The sequence below is a fragment of the Hyperolius riggenbachi genome, chromosome 1 (assembly GCF_040937935.1).
Source record: "Hyperolius riggenbachi isolate aHypRig1 chromosome 1, aHypRig1.pri, whole genome shotgun sequence".
Taxonomy (NCBI): Eukaryota; Metazoa; Chordata; class Amphibia; order Anura; family Hyperoliidae; genus Hyperolius; species Hyperolius riggenbachi.
The window spans coordinates 467,027,407-467,048,421 of record NC_090646.1 but is presented as its reverse complement, the minus strand read 5'-3'; positions in this window follow the sequence as shown (position 1 = coordinate 467,048,421).

The following is a 21,015-nucleotide window of genomic DNA, read 5'->3' as shown; positions in this document are numbered from 1 at the left end:
ACATCTGGAATACTAAAATAGTGATTCTGAGATAGACTCCTGATATGTATTTAGCATACTGTATTCAGCTGATTTAAGTTTGTGTGCATGAAACAAGTTGGAGGTATGGTTGTGGTGTGTGTGAGATATCCCCCTTCCCCCCTTCGCAAATCCATTGAAGTCTGTTAAGTCCCGTACCCAGCTTTAAACATTTTCTGATGATTTTACCGATGACTGGTGATTTATTGAGTGATGAGCGGTAGTTTCAGCAATCTCCCAAGGTGGATACAGGCGCAGGATCACGCAAACTTTTTAGCGTCACGCACCGATAACAAAAGGATCTTTAAGATCCTCGACATCCCGTGATCACTTGAAGTCTTGTTCACGCCCGTCATATGCCATCGCGCATACCCGCCACCAGGGAGATGGATCGGGGAGTGCTCGTCATTGTGGGATGTCGCTCTGATCCTTCCTTATGTGCAAGGTGAGTATTCAGCTTTAAGGCTGATAGTGAATTAATCACGATGGAATGAAGTAGGCAGCCTGCGTCTTCATGTTGGTTTGCATGTTGCATGGCAAATTTGCCCAATGAGCTCGTTGGTGGTGGAGCCATGAGTTCCCTTATAGGGATTGGCCCATTCATAATAACCCCGGCCTCATGAAACCTGGAAGTGATTGGTGAAACCAGTCGGAGTCTCCAGGCTGTACGCCTATCATCAATGGTAAATGGCGACTTTACAGACATTGCATTAAAGTCCCACAGTTGCCTGCTGTTAACTGCTGCAAACTGTTGCAAGCTGGCATGACCATTTGTTATAAAACATAATAACAATACAGTGTTTGATATGTATACATTTGAGAGATCATGATAAGTCATAATTTGATGTCATAATCACTAGTGGATGTACTAGTCCTCTTGTCCTCAGCGAAAAGAGGGAACTCGGTAACAACACCCCAGTCTTCTGCTTTACCGAAACGTGGCTTCATGACGACATCCCTGAGAGTGCCCTCCAGCTCCCAGGTTTCAGCCTCATCCGAGCAGAACGTGACAGCACCCTCTCTGGTAAAAAGAAAGGGGGCGGCATCTGCTTCTACATCAGCTCTGTCTGGTGCCCAAACACCTCCGTACTGGCCAAGAAATGCACGCCAGAACTTGAACTCCTCCTCATCAATTGCAGGCCAATCTACTCGCCCAGAGAGTTCTCTTCCTACGTCCTCGTGGGTATGTATATCCCTCCTGATGCAGAGGTAAATGCTGCCCTGCGTGATCTCAGTGATACCATCATGCAGTGGGAGACAGCCCTCCCGGACTCGATGTTCATCATCTTGGGGGACTTCAACAAGGCCAACCTCCGTATTGAGCTGCCCCGCTTCCATCAGCACATCACCTGCCCCACCAGAAATACCAACACCCTCGACCATTGCTACACGGTCCTGAAAGATGCATACAAAGCGACACCGTGGGCAGCACTAGGCTCATCTGACCACTGCATCATCCACCTGATACCAACTTACAAAAGGCGCCTGGAAACCTCGAAACCTGTCACCAAATCCTTCAAAGTGTGGTCAAGTGAGGCTAAACTACAACTTCAGGCCTGTTTTGACTGCACAGACTGGAAGGCTCTGGAATCGCCTAACCTGGACGAGTGGGCAGACAATGTATCCTCGTACATTGGCTTCTGCGAGAACTCCTGCATCCCTACAAAATCCTTCAAACTATATCCAAACGATAAACCGTGGTTCTCAAAAAGACTTCGACAACTGCGACGCAGCAAAGAAGCTGCACACAAGTCCGGCAACCAGGAGGACTACAAGAGGGCAAGGAACGACCTAAACAGGGAACTGAGGTCCGCTAAGAAGTGCTACGCGGAAAAGCTGGAACAGAACCTCTCCTCAAACGACTCACGAGCTGTGTGGAAAGGGCTTAAGGCTGCCACCAACTACAAACCTCCCCCTCAGCATACTACACCTAGCACTGAGCTGGCAGAGAGTCTCAGCGACTTCTACTGCAGATTCGAGAACCAGCCAACACCTGTGGGACTCCCACAGCCGCCTGCACAATCCTCTGACTTTGACGCCCTGGGCCCGAACCCGCCCCCACCGACAGTGAGGGAGGTGGATGTACTGAAACACCTGCTAAGGCTAAATGCTAGGAAAGCCTCCGGTCCGGATGGTGTGTCACTAGCCTGCCTGAAAACTTGCGCTCGTCAGCTTGCTCCCACCCTCTCTTCCATCCTCACGAGGTCCCTCCAGGGAGGCAAAGTACCCGCATGCTTCAAGAGGTCCACCATTATCCCCGTCCCCAAAAAGCAGGGTACCCTAGACCTCAACAACTTCAGGCCCGTGGCACTTACATCCGTGATCATGAAGGCTTTTGAAAGCATGGTGCTCCCCCTCCTTAAGCACTCCACAGAGGGACTGCTAGATCCACACCAGTTTGCGTACAGAGCAAACAGGTCCACTGATGATGCCATTAACATCTGCTTGGAGCTCGTCTATGATCACCTGGACAGACCAGACTCCTACGCCAGGATCCTTCTACTGGACTTCAGCTCAGCATTCAATACCATCAGCCCCAAAATACTGCAAGACAATCTGGCCGCAATAGGAGTCCACCCCACCCTGCGCCTGTGGATCACGGACTTCCTCACCAATAGGTCCCAGGTTGTTAGACTGGGCACTATCTCCTCACAACCTAGGATCACCAACACAGGAGCCCCACAAGGCTGCGTTCTGTCGCCGTTTCTGTTCTCTCTGTATACAAATAACTGCAAATCCACGTCAGACTCGGTAAAAGTAATCAAATTCGCTGACGACACGACCATTGTCGGTCTCATCACCAATAATGATGAGAAAGAGTACCGCCACCAGGTTGATGGTGTCTGTCACTGGTGCAGAGAGAACGGATTGGTTCTAAACACAGCGAAAACTGTGGAGATGATTGTTGATTTCAGGAGATGCGCCTCCACCCCGCCCCCAATCTGCATCGATGGCAAGGAGGTGGAAAGAGTCCCCAGCGTCCGCCTTTTGGGCACTTATCTCTAATGACCTGAAGTGGAAGGCCAACACTGCCTCCACACAGAGGAAATCCCAACAGAGACTTTTCTTTCTCCGCCAACTAAAAAAGTTTGGTATGGCCCAAAAACTTCTGACAAACTTCTACACCGCTACAATCGAATCTGTCCTATGCTCTTCCATCCTGGTTTGGTACGCCAGCTCCTCTGCCAGCGACAGACTCAAACTGCAGAGGGTCATCAGATCAGCGGAGAGGATCATCGGGAGATCCCTTCCCTCTCTGGACCTCCTTTACCATTCCAGGCTGTACTCCAGAGCATTAAAGATCACCAGCGACCCCTCGCACCCAGGCCACCGCTTCTTTAGTCAGCTCCCCTCGAGCCGGAGACTCCGGTTCCGGTCCATCTTCACCAAGACCTCAAGGCATAAAAACAGTTTCTTTCCCTCGGCTGTCAACCTTCTGAACTCTCTCCACGTAACTGCCCATCCCCACACCAAACAGTGTGCCAGCACTGCGGCACGCTACACATAGACGGCGCTCTAGCTCAAGCCGACTTTTCTTTTGACTTTCTTTTGGTTGTTTTTTGTGTGTTTTTTGTGTTGTTACTTATGCTACATTGTCTCTCTCTGCAAATGTGTTCCTTCCTGACTGCTTGTTTTGTCCTGTATCTGTATCTAAATCCTGTATCAGTACCCTGTACGTGCCAAGCCCAATTCCGGGCACGACCCAGTCGTGCTTGGCGATAATAAAGATTCTGATTCTGATAATAAAGATTCTGATTCTGATTCTGATTCTGATGTACCATCAAGGAGTTATGATATTTCTTTAGATGGCAAACTGATTTCTTCCTCTAATGAGAGGGGTGGAACTGTATCAGCTGTCAAAGTCTGCCCCTCTCTCATTACAATCTCAACCCCAGGAGAGAGAGGGTTAAAAGTCTGGACACACAGGCTGTCAAAGGTCTATCTATGCTGCTCCATCCCATCATGGATCCATCTGCTAATCCATTGGACCTGGGATTTTTATTTTGGACTATTAGGCTACTTTCACAGTGGGACGTTACAGGCGCACGTTAGAGCAGCCTGTAACGCAGCCCACCGCACAGTAATGAAAAATCAATTGGCTGTTCACAGTGCCCATGTTGCATTACATTGTAACGCTGCAGGTTGTGGGAAAGTGCAGCATGCTGTGCATTATACTGGGCTTTAGCTGCGTTAGACTGCTTGCACATGCTCAGTGACTAGCCACATGGCTAATTAATATTCACTGCACTGTGGTGACGTAACCTGGACTCATAGTGTTGTCTGGATCATGAATGAATTGTTCATTTGATCCGGATCTTTTTAGTGAGTCGAATCATCCGTATCATCACAATGAATGATTCGGTTCACAGTGGATGACTGTCTGGAAGAAACAGGAACATACAGAATGTACATTGCAGGGAAAGTCCTGTCCTGCTAGTCATTTCACCCCCAGTCTGCTTCCCTAGTAAAATTATTCAAATGATTTGGTTCAAAGATCTGGATCTTTTCAATGATCCGATGCAAATCATCCGAATCCTTGAAAAGATCCGGACTTCCCATCACTATCTTAGAGTGGCTGTTCTAGAACGAAAACAGCGCACCAAGAGCCGCATAACGCGGCTCAATCTGACGTCCAACTTCAACACCACCATGCGTTGCGTTAGGGGCACGTTATGCGATCTTAACGTCCCCTAAAACGCGACGTCTTGGTGTCAAAGAGTCCTTAACAAAGGACTTTCTACTAACATTTTTGGAATGATAATTCCAAAGAAAATGCTAATTCCATAGACTGCTCAGACTTTCTTCAGTTATTATCTCTACTTTATTTCTCCTAATATTTTCCATATCAGTCTTTTCCTTTGATACATAATTTATGTCATTTTTCTGTATTAATTTTTATGCACTATTTTGTTATAAAATAAACGATTAAAAAGTATTTTTTCTAAATATCTTCTGCAAAGAATCCTGCCTTTTGGACAAAACATTACCAGAACTATTTTAATAATATACAGTATATTGTTATCTTTAGTGAGGCTGTAAACGTAACCATTTTTCCTACAGGACTAGCTGGAGTTAGAATTGTGTCTTCGCATGCTAATGCAAAGTGGTGGCAGCTTACCTTATCTCTAAACGAGATTGCATATTGATTCAACATATAATTGAAATTGCATTGTGTGTGGACTCACTAACCAATTCAAAAGGTTACTTGTCTGCAGTGTTAAGCCCCATACACATGAGGCACAAATGTCTGCTTGCAACTGCAGTCAAGAGACAAAAAAAAGCAGCGACAATTCGTCGCCAGGTCCCTCTGTGCGGCAGCTCTACACACACTGCACAGAGAGACAGAGATGCGGCGGAAGCTGTCGCTGATAGTTGCGTCCCACAGCCTGAAGCTCCCTTCTGGCTGTGGGTAGCTGTCGCTAGTCCGCACATACACACGCGGTACGCGTGGCGGACTAGCGACAGTTGTGGAGACAGCAGTTACCGTGTGATTGGACTTTCCAATCGCACGATGACTGCTTTCTCCGGCGACAGTTCGGGGCGCGCGCCTCATACACACGGGGGACCTGTCACCGCAACATGCGCGTGCCACGTGTTTGTGGCGACAGTTGTGCCCCGTGTGTATGAGCCATTAAATCTTTTCAGAATACCCTCAGTGTCTGAAGGCTGTATGGTAATCTGTGACAAAGGGGACAGGAATTGGAGGCTGATGTCACAATTGCATAATATGTCAGCGCTGCGTAATATGTTGGCGCTTTATAAATACAATAAATAATAATAATAATTATGTCTTTATTTTCAGTTTAAGTTTACTTTCAATCTTTTAAAATTACTAAGGGCCACATGATTTTTTATTACGTTTTTATAATTGAAAGAGGAAATGCTTTCTTTTTCTCATGACTGTATCAACAATTTTCCTTTTCAGGTCTGTATTTAAAGTAATGCATGTAGGCTGAACTGGCACAATGTGATATTTCATATTTGAACTTGCTGTGCCTGCATGTAGCAGGTTCCCTTCTCCCAACATTAAACTGATGTTACGGAAAGAATAGTCCATTCATAGAACATCACCTCTGGTATGTAGTTAATACAGTTTTATGCAAGGCAACAGCAGTACAGATGGGAGCTTGTAGTGTGAGATGTGTCCTCAGCTTGCCTTTGTTATGTGGCATACCAGTGATTGTAGAACAGATCTACTTCACGGATGGAAACACTGTCCTCATTTAATTTCAAGAATAAAGAATAGAAGCATCAACGTTTGAGATTAACAGCAAAGAAACCATGGCCCTGATTTATTGAACTTGGTAAAATTGTCATGTGCAAACAGCGCACAGCTTTTTTTTACCTGTATTTCCGCAATGTATTGTGCATTAGGCACATAGTGCAACTCAGTAATGTATGCTAGTATTGTGCTCTTTATGCAAATAGTGTAATGTATCTGATAGAACCAACGTTTGCATTGTATACATAACATGAGTTGTGCTATGCATGCAACACATGCTATGCATGTTCGTAAATACCGATAGACTCACCATATGCTGTTTGCGTTGTTTAGGAAACCAACCTCTGTGAACAAAAGCGCCCGTTAAATAAATTTACAGCTTAATTTTATAAAATGGATTTATTTACTGTAAGTGGCATGTAATAGATGGCAAGTAATAGCAGTAGGTGCCATGTAGCAGAAGGAGCCAAGTAAGAGTAGGAATCAAGTAGCAGTGGGCACTAATTAACAGTAAATACAAAGTAGCAGTGGATGCTAAGTAATGGATGAGTGCCAGGTAGTAGTGTGTACTTAGTAACTGTAGGTGACAAGGAGCTGTAGGTGCTAAGTAGTATTGGGTGCTAAGTAACAATAGATGCCAAATAGCTTTGGGTACTGAGTAGAGATGGCCCGAACCTTAGATTTTTGGTTCACGAACCACAATAGACTTCAATGGGGAGGCAAACTTTGAAAACTAGAAACACTTATGCTGGCCACAAAAGTGATGGAAAAGATGCTTCAAGGGGTCTAACGTCTGAGTTTTTGCATGGATGAGTGGGATAGACGCCAAAAGTCCCAGGGAAACATGTGGATTTGACGCAAAGCAGCGTTTTAAGGGCAGAAATCACATTGCATGCTAAATTGGAGGCCTAAAGTGCTTTAAAACATCTTGCATGTGTATACATCAATCAGGGAGTGTAATTAGAGTACTGCTTCACACTGACAGAGCAAACTCACTGTGTAGCGCACCGCAAACAGCTGTTTGTGTAGCGTTGGCTATGCTGGACTGGTGCACACCATAGCCAGAGTGCAAGCCGTGGCGGTTTTCAAGCCCATATGGTCGCCGGGCTGTGGTAGCTCAGTGATAGAACAACAGTGACTGTCAGGTAGGTATATGCAGTGATGGGTATTATAATGTGCACCTGTCACACACAGACAGGTACCAGACAGGCACAGTGACACTGCGTGCGATCACGTAGGTAGGTGGGTGCACTGAAGTGAACAACAGGTAGTAGGTATATGCAGTGATGGGTATTACAATGTGCACCTGTCACACACAGACAGGTACCAGACAGGCACAGTGACACTGCGTGCGATCACGTAGGTAGGTGGGTGCACTGAAGTGAACAACAGGTAGTAGGTATATGCAGTGATGGGTATTACAATGTGCACCTGTCACACACAGACAGGTTCCAGACAGGCACAGTGACACTGTGTGCGATCACGTAGGTAGGTGGGTGCACTGAAGTGAACAACAGGTAGTAGGTATATGCAGTGATGGGTATTACAATGTGCACCTGTCACACACAGACAGGTACCGAACAGGCACAGTGACACTGCTTGCGCTCATGTAGGTAGGTGGGTGCACTGAAGTGAACAACAGGTAGTAGGTATATGCAGTGATGGGTATTACAATGTGCACCTGTCACACATAGACAGGTACCAGACAGGCACAGTGACACTACGAGCGCTCACGTAGGTAGGTGGGTGCACTGTGAACAACAGGTAGGTATATGCAGTGATGGGTATTACAATGTGCACCTGTCACATACACAGGTAGTCACTGAATGTGCTGGGCCTGGCTGGCAGTGGCACACAAAGTAGGAATTACTAAGGCTGTCTATGCAACACAAGTGTCAGTGGGACACACACACACAAAAATTGGATCAAAAGAACAAGATTAGCTCTCAAAAGAGCTGTTGAGGGGTGCTTTTTTAGCAATAATAATCAGCTAGAAGCAAGCTAAGAAGCCTACAATAGCCTAACTAAGCTTTCCCTATGAGAGTCTGCAGCAGCTTTCCCTTCTCTAATTAACCGGTTCAGCGCCGCAGTGCCGAAAATCTCATGCATCCGAGCAACGTTCACCTCCCATTCATTCGCCTATAACTTTATTGCTACTTATCCAAATGAATTGATCTATATCTTGTTTTTTCCGCCACTAATTAGGCTTTCTTTGGGTACTACATTTTGCTAAGAATTATTTTTTTCTAAATCCATTTTAACAGGAAGATTAGGAAAGAAATGAAAAAAAATTCATTATTTCTCAGTTTTTGGCCATTATAGTTTGGAATTAATATACGCTACCGTAATTAAAACCCATGTATTTTATTTGCCCATCTGTCCCGTTAATTACACCATTTAAACGATGTCCCTATCACAATTTATGGTGCCGATATTTCATTTAGAAATAAAGGTGCATTTTTTCAATTTGTGTCCATCACTATTTATAAGCTTATAATTTTAAATAATATAATAACATACTCTCTTGACATGTATATTTAAAAAGTTTGGGTAACTATTTATGTTGTTTTTTTTTTTTTAATTGTATTTTTTTTTTTTTTTTTTTAATAAAAAATGTATGTGGGTAATTTTTGGTGTGGAAGGGAAACTGCTTATTTTACATGTAAAATAAGCAAATTCTTTAATTAAAAATGTATGTGGGTGCAGTTTACAGTGAGAAAAGTCCTGGATGCGAACGGCGAGCGGCGGGTGCACGCGCGGACGCGCGACAGATCGCGCGCACCACGCATTGAAAGCAGCAGTGCCTTTCTGGACGAGAAAGCTGGTCCAGAAAGGCCGAACTGGTTAATGCAGGCACACGAGTGAATCCAATGCCTGACGCTGCCTGCCTTTTATAAGGGGGGGGGAGTGGCTCCAGGAGGGAGTGTAGCCTGATTGGCTACAATGTGCCCGTTGACTGAGATGTAGAAGGTCAAAGTTGACCCTAATGATGTAGTATAGGAGGCGAATCGAACAGTCATAAAGTTCACGTTCGTGGGCGAACGCGAACCACCGAAATACGCCGGGAACCGTTTGCCGGTGTACCGTTCGAGCCATCTCTAGTACTGAGTAGCAGTGGTGGCTAAGGATTAGAGTGAAAAGTAGCAATGGTTGCCAAGAAGCAGTGGGTACCGATCAGGCAGACCTTGTCTCCCTGGTGGAGGTAGTGTGCTGGGTTAGCAGTCCCTCCCTTGTGTAGAGATGTCGTGAACATCAAATTACCCATTCGCAAATGTCGAACTTGAACTTTCGGGAAAGTTTAAGTTTGCGTGAACTGGGTGAACCGCCATAGACTACAATGGGGAAGTAAATTTAGAAACCTACATAGACTTTTTCTGGCCACAAAAGTGATGGAAAACTTGTTTCAAAGGGTCTAACATCTGGATATGGGCATGCTGGAGGGGATCCATACCAAAAGTCGCACCAAAAATTACGGGGTTGATGCAGAGTCTGGTTTTAATACCTAAAGGGCAGAAATCACAACTGTGTGTTATGTGGCAAACAATTCAATATCACTAGAAGTGGGCACAGGTGTTGGTCAGTGCCAGTGGGCTCTGTCTGTGTACTATCAGACAGACACTGAGAATATGCAACAGTTCAAACACAATACAGATGCCCTCGAGCAGTATTGTGCTTGTGTGTATTGTGACACACAATTGTAATGGGCACTGGGCAGTGGGCACAATGGTGGGTGCCTGTGGGCTGCAAAGTGACGCACACACAAAAAAAACCCCAGAAGGATTCACCACGAATCCTCTTTATTGTCAGGACATGTCCTGTATTAAAACATCGAATCTTAAGCTGACATGTTTCGGACCTACTGGTCCTTAATCTTAATCATATGAGCTATGATTAAGGACCAGTAGGTCCGAAACATGTCAGCTTGAGATTCGATGTTTTAATACAGGACATGTCCTGACAATAAAGAGGATTCGTGGTGAATTGGTGCGGACCTTCCTTTTGTCGAAGTGTTTCTGAGGTCTTGCTAACCTGGTCCAGCACAACTATCCATCGGTGGGGTAGAGCGGTGTTTCCTCCAATAACATGGGTCGTCTACTAGGATGGAGAAACTTTTTACTTAGCGGCAAACTGATGACGACCCAGACTTTGATTTTGCAGAATGGGAGGAGGCTCTCTCCTTTACAGTTAAAGCAAGACTTTCTGCTTTAGGCAAACTTATTATGATTAAGATCCTCCACAGGGTGTACTACTCCCCTGCCCGCCTCTGGAAATTTAAGAGGGATTCTACCCCTGCATGTCCAAGGTGTGGTCAGTAGGGATGATCGGAAAGTGCAATTTCCGGTTCCGCAGAAATCCGGAATTCTGTCAGAACGAGATTCCGTGACCGTTACATTCCGGTGATATGGAATTCCGTGTTCCGGCGGTACAATTTCAGTAATCTCATTTGAAACCTCATTTTTTAAACATCGTAGGCCATGGGACCTAGTGGCTGTTCCACTGGTCATATTTTTTTTTTTGAGCAACAGGAGTTGTTGTAACTAAGCCATGGGACCTAGAGGTGGTTCCACGGTAGTCATTACCATTTTTGTTTGGAGCAGCAGGAGAAGTTGTAGGCCATAGGACCTAAAGGCGGTTTCACAGCAGTCATTATAACTTTTTGTTGGAGCAGCAGGAGAAGTTGTAGGCCATGGGACCTAGAGGTGGTTCCACGGCAGTCATAAAAAATTGTTGTTTGAAGCAGCAGGAGACGGAATTGTCGTAGGCCATGGGACCTAGAGGTGGTTCCACGGCAGTCATAAAAAATGTTGTTTGGAGCAGCAGGAGACGGAGTTGTCATAGGCCATGGGACCTAGAAGTGGTTCCACGGCAGTCGTAAAAAATTGTTGTTTGGAGCAGCAAGAGACGGAGTTGTCGTAGGCCATGGGACCTAGAGGTGGTTCCACCAGCCGATGGTGGTGACCACTTTGTCCGCTGGTGGTGCTGCTGCTAGAAGGAGTATCTGGCATTGGCTGATAAAATTCCTTCAGCATACTCAGCAGGTTCACAGATTGGCTATTAGTGCTGCTGCTGGGAGTGGGACCACCAAACCTTTGCTGAGTGTGATGAGGCTTGGTAGCTTGGGCTCGGGATACAAGTGCAGGAAACGCATCTTCTAACCATCGAAGAAGGACATCCCGGATCTGGCTCATCCTGGCGTCTGCTTGGGAGGGGGGTATGAACTGGCCCATTTTCCCCTTGCACCGGGGATCTAAGATTGTGGCCACCCACATGTCGAGCCTTGATTTTAGAGTTTTAATCCTGGGGTCCTTACGGAGGCACTGGAGCATATATGCAGCCATAGGGAAGAGATGTCTGCCATTTATAACTTCTTCCTGGCTGTCAGAACTGTCGTCATGCTCCAGCTCCACATCATCAGAATATTCTTCCCACCCCCGGACAATGGGCTCTTCCGCTTCCACAAGCTCTGCCTCCTCATCCAGGACTGGAGCATGCTCACTCACTCCCCCATTTGACTGACCACTGTTCAGTAGGGCTTCCTCCCTCTGTTCGAGCAGTTTGTCAAGAGCCTTGTCCAGCATGAAGACAAGAGGGAGCACCTCTGATATGCTGCAGTGCTCCTCACTGACCACTTTTGTTGCCTGCCCAAACGGCTCCAACACTTTGCACACCTGTCCAATCAGCTGCCACTGGTCCCCAGTAATGTAGTCCAGTGGCCCTGTTCTGGTGGAAGATGTCTCAGACAGGTATAGCCTGACCGCCATGCGCTGCTCCCATAACCTCTCCAGCATGTGGAGGGTGGAGTTCCACTGCGTCGGACAATCGGAAACAAGCCTGTGCTGCGGCAGGCTATGGCGGCACTGCAGCAGTTTCATGGCCGCGGTGGCACTTGCGGAGCGACGGATGTTGCTCAGCATTGGACTGGTGGCGGGTACTGACTGACGGGAAAGCACTTGCAGGCTGCTGGCCATGCCTGCTAGTGCCTAAGCCAACAGGTGGCAACCACGTTCGATCAGCCACCTCATCATCCAAAATATCATCCAGTTCAATAAGTGACTATTCTGGACCCTCCACCTGCCCACGAAACACCTCTGTAGTTGAGTGGTGGCGATGATGATGTTGACTGGTGACACTGGATGAAGAAAACACAGTGGTCATTTCTGTCACCACAGAACCCACCACTTCTTGGGAGCTTGGTCCCATGGTCTCCTCCAATGCCTCCTCCCAAACCTTCTCCACATCGCTCTCAGCTATGTAGGTGTGCTTTACTTCTGGAGCGGAGTACTGGGAGGAAGCAACCTCGTCAAGAGAAGCAGCAGCGGTCGGGTTCTGGTCATGAGGAACCTGGCGGCCACTACTGGTGCTGCAACTAGCTTCAAGTTCCTCAGACTGGGTAGAGGGTTCCTGATCTAAATAATGCACAACTCTCTTAGCCTCCTGCTCTGTCAAATTTTTCCTGCTGCGAACACAGGGAAGACATCTTTGACCAAGGGGAAATGCTTCCTGCTGCTGCTGCCACCCTCAACCTGATCACGTACTTGACGTGATCCACCAACATCACTCCATTTCCTTTTAGGAGTGGCAGGAAATTGCTGCTGCTCTTGCTCCATTATTTTCGGACCACAAACTTTATTGGGATAGGGGTATGAGCAACAGAACAGATCAGAAAATAAGGGGGTGAATTGAAGAAAATAAATTAAAAAAACAAAATAAAGAAAACCAAAAAAAAAAATTAGAAACCAAAAAAACACTTGCACTACACTCAACTAATCAATCACCTAACTCACTCTCACTCTGTCAAACACTAAGCCTGCGGCCTGGCTGGCTCTGTCTAACCCTCCACACAGCAACTACTAGCACACTACACTGCAATCTATCATTCAAACTAACAATCTATATGTCACTCTCTCACAAATACACCTAGCTAGTACTATAGCTCACACTCTATTTAAAGGGACTCCGAGCTCTGAATAAAAATGAAATTGGTACTCACCTGGGGCTTTATGCAGCCCACCGTAGGTCGGGAGGTCCCACGGCATCCATCCGACTCTTCTCCCAGGGCCTGGTCAGAAATGGCTGCCCGGCAGCTCCCGGCAGCTCCCGGCGACACTTGGCATGAGTGTCGGGCTCCTTCTTCCACATACGTCACGTCTGATGTCACCACGCCGGCCACCTTGCATCGTCATGGCGGCCGGCGTGAGAGTACGCCGCATGCACGATTAAACCGCGCATGCGCAGTACTGTCACGCCGGCCGCCGTGATGACGCGAGGCGGCCGGTGTGGTGACGTCAGAAGGGACGTATGAGGAAGAAGGCGCCCGACACTTGGGCCAAGTGTCCCCATTTCTGACCAGGCCCTGGGAGAAGAGCCGGATGGACGCCATGGGACCTCCCGCCCTACGGTGGGCTGCAGAAAGCCCCAGGTGAGTACCAATTTCGTTTTTATTCAGAGCTTGGAGTCCCTTTAACTCTCTCTCACAGAGTCTTTAGAAAAACTTTTGGTTTATATACAGTCTTTAAAAAGACTTTTGTTTTATGTTAAAACAACTAATATGGGTCTGTCTCTCCTCTCTCTCCAACACCAGACTGAAACCCACAAGCTTCGTGACAGTCTAGGGTCTTCCTTCTGATTGGCTTAAAAAAATTTGCATTCCGACGGTATTTCGCATAGCAATTCCGGAATTACCGTTTAGCGCTATGGCAATTCTGTTCCGATGCAACGGAACGGAATTGCCAATTTCTGACCGAAATCGTGGAAATCTCAATTCCGCGGAATCCAGCGAGCAACCCTAGTGCTCAGGTATAGGTGGACTTCTTCCATATCTTCCGTCAATGTCCTCAGCTGCTGCCCTTTTGGTCGCAAGTGTAAATCTGGACACAGAAAATGTTTCCTAATCACACACTACCAACTGGAACTAGAAATTATTAATTGTTCATATTTGATGTATATCATTGTCTGCAGGGGTCTAGTCCTGGTAAAAGAAGTGAGTGGACTCACCTAGAAAACCCATGCGCCGCGCGTAGCGCGGTGCGCCAAAAAATGGGCGTGGTCAAGCATACTGTGGGTGTGGTCATGGGTGGGGCCAAATATACATGACCTTAGCAGTGATGTAAAAGGAAAAGGTCTGCCGGGGAAGTTTGAGCTCTGCCGTAGTGTATCCCCCCAAAATAGATGTAATCTGACAGCATTTCACCAAAAAGACACATAATGTGGTAGAAGTTCCTCCAAAATACAGATAACATGGCAGTGGTTCCCCCAAAATAGATAATGTGGCAGCAGCCGTTCCCCCAACATACACAATTTGGAAGCAGTTCCGCAAAATATGCGAAACCTGGCAGTGGAACACCCAAAATACATATAATCCGGCAGCAGTGGTCCCCCAAACATACACATTCTGGCAGCATTTCCCCAAAATACGCATAATCTGGCAGCAGCCGTTCCCGTAACATACACATAATCTGGCAGCTGTTCCCCAAAATACACGTAATCTGGCAGCAGCCGTTCCCCTAACATACACATAATCTGGCAGCCAGTTCCCCAAAATACATAACAGCGGTTCCACAAAAATGCAGATAATCTGACAGCAGTTCCCCCAAAATAGGTACCCCCAGCATAGGTAGCCAGGTCTATAAGTGTCCCCAGTATAAGTAGCCATGAGTATAGTAGTCCCCAGTATATGTAGCCAGAGGTATATGTGCCTAGTATATGTAGCCAGGGGTATACGTGCCCAGTATATGTAGTCAGGGGTATATGTCCCAGTATATGTAGCCTGGGGTATATGTCCCCAGTATATGTAGCCAGGGGTATACGTGCCCAGTATATGTAGGCAGGGGTATACGTGCCCAGTATATGTAGTCACAGGGGTATATGTCCCAGTATATGTAGTCAGGGGTATATGTGCCCAGTATATGTAGCCAGGGGGATATGTGCCCAGTATATGTAGCCAGGGGGTATATGTGCCCAGTATATGTAGCCAGGGGGTATATGTGCCCAGTATATGTAGCCAGGGGGTATATATGCCCAGTAAATGTAGTCAGGGGGTATATGTCCCCAGTATATGTAGCCAGGGGTATATGTCCCCAGTATATGTAGCCAGGGGTATATGTCCCCAGTATATGTAGCCAGGGGGTATATGTCCCCAGAATATGTAGGCAGGGGGTATATGTCCCCAGTATATGTAGCCGGGGGGTATATGTGTCCAGTATATGTAGCCAGGAGGTATATGTGCCCAGTATATGTAGTCAGGGGGTATATGTCCCCAGTATATGTAGCCAGGGGGTATATGTCTCCAGTATATGTAGCCAGGGGGTATATGTGCCCAGTATATGTAGCCAGGGGGCATATGTGCCCAGTATATGTAGTCAGGGGGTATATGTCCCCAGTATATGTAGTCAGGGGGTATATGTGCCAGAATAGGTAGCCAAGTGCCCCCCCCCCCCAGCAGAAGGGGAGCAGTGCAGAGAAGACGGAGAGCTGTGAGCAACGGTGGAGAAGGGGGACATCTCCCCCCTTCTCTCACCTCGGGGCTCTCCTTCCCTCGCTCTCCCCTCCACAAGTAATGTGCGGGCAGCCGGCAGCGGGCGAGACTTACCTCTCCTCGTCGTCGGAACACCGGATCTGCATGTCGCAAGTCTGGTCTGGTTCAGACCAGAGCAGCGGCACGCAGATCCGGCGCCGGAACGAGGAGAGGTAAGTCCCGCCCACTGCCGGCTGCCCGCACATTACTTGTGGAGGGGAGAGCGAGGGAAGCAGAGCCCTGAGGTGAGAGAAGGGGGGGGGAGATGGCCCCCTTCTCCACCGCTGCTCACAGCTCTCCTTCCACTGTGCTGCTCCCTCCACACAAGCCAGCGTGGACGGCGTCCACCCTAGGGAAGTAGTAAGTGGACACCGTCCACGCGTGTCCACGCCCCACTCGACCCCTGATTGTCTGTATCATTATGTAACCCTTGTTTGTTTTTTTACATTGTACAGCGCCATGGAATATGTTGGCGCTTTATAAATAAATAATAATAATTAAAGATACAGTGAAGGTGGAGGCTAAACGCCTTTTATTTACAAATCTAGCTTTTTACTCTATTAACCCTCCTGGCGGTTTGCAAAAAAATCGCCAGGGGGCAGCAAATCTTTTTTTTTAAAATTTTTTTTTTTTTTCATGTAGCGAGACAAAGTCTCGCTACATGATAGCCGCTGCTCAGCGGCATCCCCCCAGCCCCTCCGATCGCCGCCGGCGATCGGAGATCCGGAGATCCTGTTCAAAGAACGGGATCTCCCGGAGGGCTTCCCCCGTCGCCATGGCGACGGGGTGGGATGACGTCACCGACGTCATCGACGTCGTGACGTCAAAGGGGATTCCGATCCACCCCATAGAGCTGCCTGGCACTGATTGGCCAGGCAGCGCACGGGGTCTGGGGGGGGGGGCGGCTGCGCCGCGACGGATAGCGGCGGATCGGCGGGTAGCGGCGGCGATCGGGCACTGCACGCAGCTAGCAAAGTGCTAGCTGCGTGCAGCAAAAAAAAAATTATGCAAATCGGCCCAGCGGGGCCTGAGCGGTGCCTTCCGGCGGCTTACCCCGAGCTCAGCTCGGGCTTACCGCCAGGAAGGTTAAGGTAATAGTGCTCAGATGGAACCATGGTAACCCCCTACGGCACAAGACTGGGAATCCTACATCAAACAAGAGCTACCGATTCTTAAACAGGTATATGAATATAGGAAAATACCTAAGACATTTGATAAAGTTTGGTCCAAATGGCTTGACATACATGACATTTCTTTGGACTAACGGCTTAAAATAATTTGACCACTCGATATCTTGTACCATTATCTCACCACTGACAAATGGGGGCCTGGATCCCACTCCGCGACAACTCTAATTGTATATAGGTTGTATGTTGTGTCAAGTGTTTATTATGCATCGGCCAGTTGTTCGATGTTGTTATATTTTTTTTTAATAACAAGATTCAATACATTTTGACTTTGAAAAAAATAAATAAAAAAATCATAAGGGGCCAGGATGACCTTTCTATAAATGTATGATTCTGAAAAAGTTAAGGACATTTCTAATTTAGACTCGGTAAATTGCAAGTTTATCAAGCATAATTTGAAACAGTAAGCAATTATATTTTCACACAGGTAATGCTTTGAAAGGGCAGCAAAAGAGCCCTTAAAAATAAGTCAAGAAAATCATATTTAGCCATTTGCAGTAAGGTATAGATAAGTATACTGCTAATAGCTTAGCTAAAAGGGAACGTCATTTATCCGATAGAAGACATGTGGAGGTCAAGCATGAGCTATTATACAAAGCAGAAATTGTCTTCTATTACATAATGTAGCCACCCTTTGAAGATTAAGATATTAATCATATAGATCTAAACAGGTGATAACAGATAATGACTTAGCTCACTGGCTTAACTTTAATGTTACTCTGGAACAAAATTTCACTCCAGGACCGCAGTAAAGCAGCAACAGTAATCCCACCCTGCTGTTTACTTAACTGGATTACATTAAGTGAAGAAATGAAATAAATATAACAAAGAATATATTCTACTGTAACATTTATCTTCCTCATTCTACAACTGCACTGGGTTAATCGCAGCTGGAGACTACAGGGGCCTAATCCAAAGGGCTCTTCTTTATATTTATAAATAGGGCTAAAACTGGCTCATCCTCAAAAATCTAATCAAAATACAAACACAAACTTTTTGAATAACAGCATGAAAAATTATTTTAAAGGGAATCTACAATGAAAATAAACTTATGATATAAAGAATTGTATGTGTACTACAGTTAAGAAACAGAACATTAGTAGCAAAGTCCCATATTGTTTCCAGTACAGGAAAAGTTAAGAAACTTCAGTTGTTATCTATGCAAAAGAGCTTCTCTGAGCTCTCTGACCCAACTTCAGTCAGAGATCGATGTTCAAAGCACTTATACATCAAAGAAAAAGTGAGAGACAGCTTTAGATAAGGTTTTACTGCATGGGAGTTCAAAAGGTCATTAGCTCTGCTCTGTTTCAAATAAAATACAGTGTATGGTTTGTAATTGCAAAGATGACAGAATGATGCAAGGTTATAAAAAAAGCGATATAACTGACAATAAAAAATATGAGACTCTTTTCTTTGCTACTAATGTTTTATTAATTATCTGCACTACACATATAATTCATTATATCATAAGTTTCACTTTAAAAATAGCAAGAAAATCGCTATAAAAAAATTTGTTTTTACATTACACGTGACTTTAGAAATAGACTTGTATTCCTGGAAGATACTAAAATACATAATTGAAATGCAGCATGTGTGAATGGTTTTACCTGCCAAAAGACTTGTAAGCCTGCTGAGCCAGGAATGTGGCTCAAATCGCTTAGTCGTACAGTGCAACCAACGTAATTGCCTTTATGCCTTAATGTTTTCCCCTTTGGAGCTCAGCAGGAAATCATGCAAAGTACCTCCCCTGGCTTGCTGATTGGACAGTGCAGCTAAATGATCATTCTGTTCTCACCTGCTATAATTATTCTCACACTGTTCTTTGATGGTTGAATGGTGATCTCTGTGATGAGTTATATTTGAGTTTTAATTTTATTTAAGATGTTGCAAAAACGTTTGTGCTCAAGAAAATTCCTCCTGTATTGTCATGGCCTTAAAAGTGATGCCTCCGCATATTCAATCTTGGAATGCCAGGAAAAAAATGGAAACACTACAGCTGTGATGTAAATCTTAAAAATGAACTTTACTGAATATAATTTAATGAATAAAATTGCTTTACAGATTTACTTTATAAATTATCTGGTCAATGTTTGCCCATTGTAAAATCTTTCTTCTATTTAATTTACATTCTTAAATGTATCAAACATCTTTACTGCTGGCAAGATACATCACTGTGGAATGTTTGTTTTTTATAAAACGAGCTGAAACAACTCCTGGTCCTGGTCTCCCATAGTCTTCTGGGGTAGAAAGATATGACATCATAGCCTAGGCTAAAACATAACTGGAAGGAATTGTTACTGAACCTAACCCAGGATATTGAACATAAAATTTGATATACTGAATAATAGAATACATTTTACTATATGCTGTTGAGATGCCTCTTTAGAGTGTAACTCCAGTGACAGAAATGGGATAGAGTATATACATTTTTTCTGCAAAGTGTTGCAAATACTGTGCAATCATGTCTTACCCCAACTACTGCCTTATGTAGCTTCTAAATACAAGTCAGGCAAACACCCTTTTAGCATTTCTTATACGACTTCCGAATGTGAATATGATTAAATACCCCCACAGGTGCAGAAGAGCCGACCCGCCAGCAGAGTTGCAATCTGCCGCAGCCAGCGTTGTCCCCCACAGAGGACCTGGGCTACGGCGAGGGACTGAGAGTGCTGCTAGGGGCTGGAAAGGTCCATGTGAGCAAAATCTTTTTAATCATATTCACATCAAAAGTCCTTTAAAACTTCATCTGATTGTATTTACACACTAACTCTTTGATGAGAACTGAGCTTGAGGTGTGCCACCTCTCCTGATTTGCCCAGGAATTATCACATAGGTGGACTAAATTTGACAAATGAGGTTCCCCAATCCATCTTCATATCCACCGGAAAAAAAAGGACATCACGCAATGGCACATGATGGGCGTGAACGGAGGTAAAGCAATCACAGTACTTTGCGCAGGAATTGTCAGAGACCTTAAAGGTCTGATTCATCATGATGGTCATTATCTCCGCGCATTGCAAAACATAATTTATGTAATTGTGCACATGCACCATCAGGTCCGTCACAAGGACCGGGGATAACGAGAGGTATGCCATCACCTACCTTCTAATTTTAAAGTGATTTTAATCATGTTATTATTTTTTGGTCACCACCTCCCCCCATAGTATGAAGGCTTCAAGTGACAATTTAAAATAGTCCCCAAGTGGCATCAAATGCAATTTGAACTTTGCGTTCAGTTGTTTTCAATTTCAAATATTTGTGGGGAAATTAAACTTTAGCATATTTCCTCATCAGATCACTTTTATGAAGAAGTGCCGTAGCACTGGAATTCACTTGAATTGTAAAACTAGTAAAAAGTCATTTTAAGTGGATAAACCAATGAGAATTGACCACAATGAAGCATTATTGGGGATCTCCTCTGTGGGGATCACAGGAACCAGTTCAAATTGGTCACTTATATTTTAACAGTGATCAAACAAGTTATTACGGCTTGTATTAGTACTTTATTGGGAGCTACTGCAGAGCTCTATCAGAATGTCATCAGATTTCTAGAATGTTGTGAGGCTTAATATAATATACTGTGAAAATACTTTGTTATGCTTGCCTATGGCTGCATCTTGTACTTGTTGATATAATCGTTCCTATGAGTTAGATGCCTTGTGCATTTAAGCTTAGTACCTAAAGTGGTAAAAAAACGATTGCACTAGAGGTGACTTTATGTGCCTTTCTTTTGCCAATGAAAAACATATTGGAAATAAAATGTGTTTAATTGTTTATTTTTATTTTTTTTAGGGCCTCCTCCCCATATATATCACCTCTGTTGACAGGCCAAATGTTCATACATTTATAACTTAAAAAAGACTTTTTTTTTCTGGAGTATGACCACCACCTCTGATGCTTGAGTCATAATCTCCACAGGTACACATAGGCCTCAATTCACTAAGATCATGCTGGAGATAATAAGGCAAGAGAAAACTTACCTCCACACAGTGAGAGAGTTATCTTATCTCTCCATTCCTTAAGTTAACTCCTCTGTAGTTAAGTTACCTCCTCTGTAGTTAAGTTACCTCCTC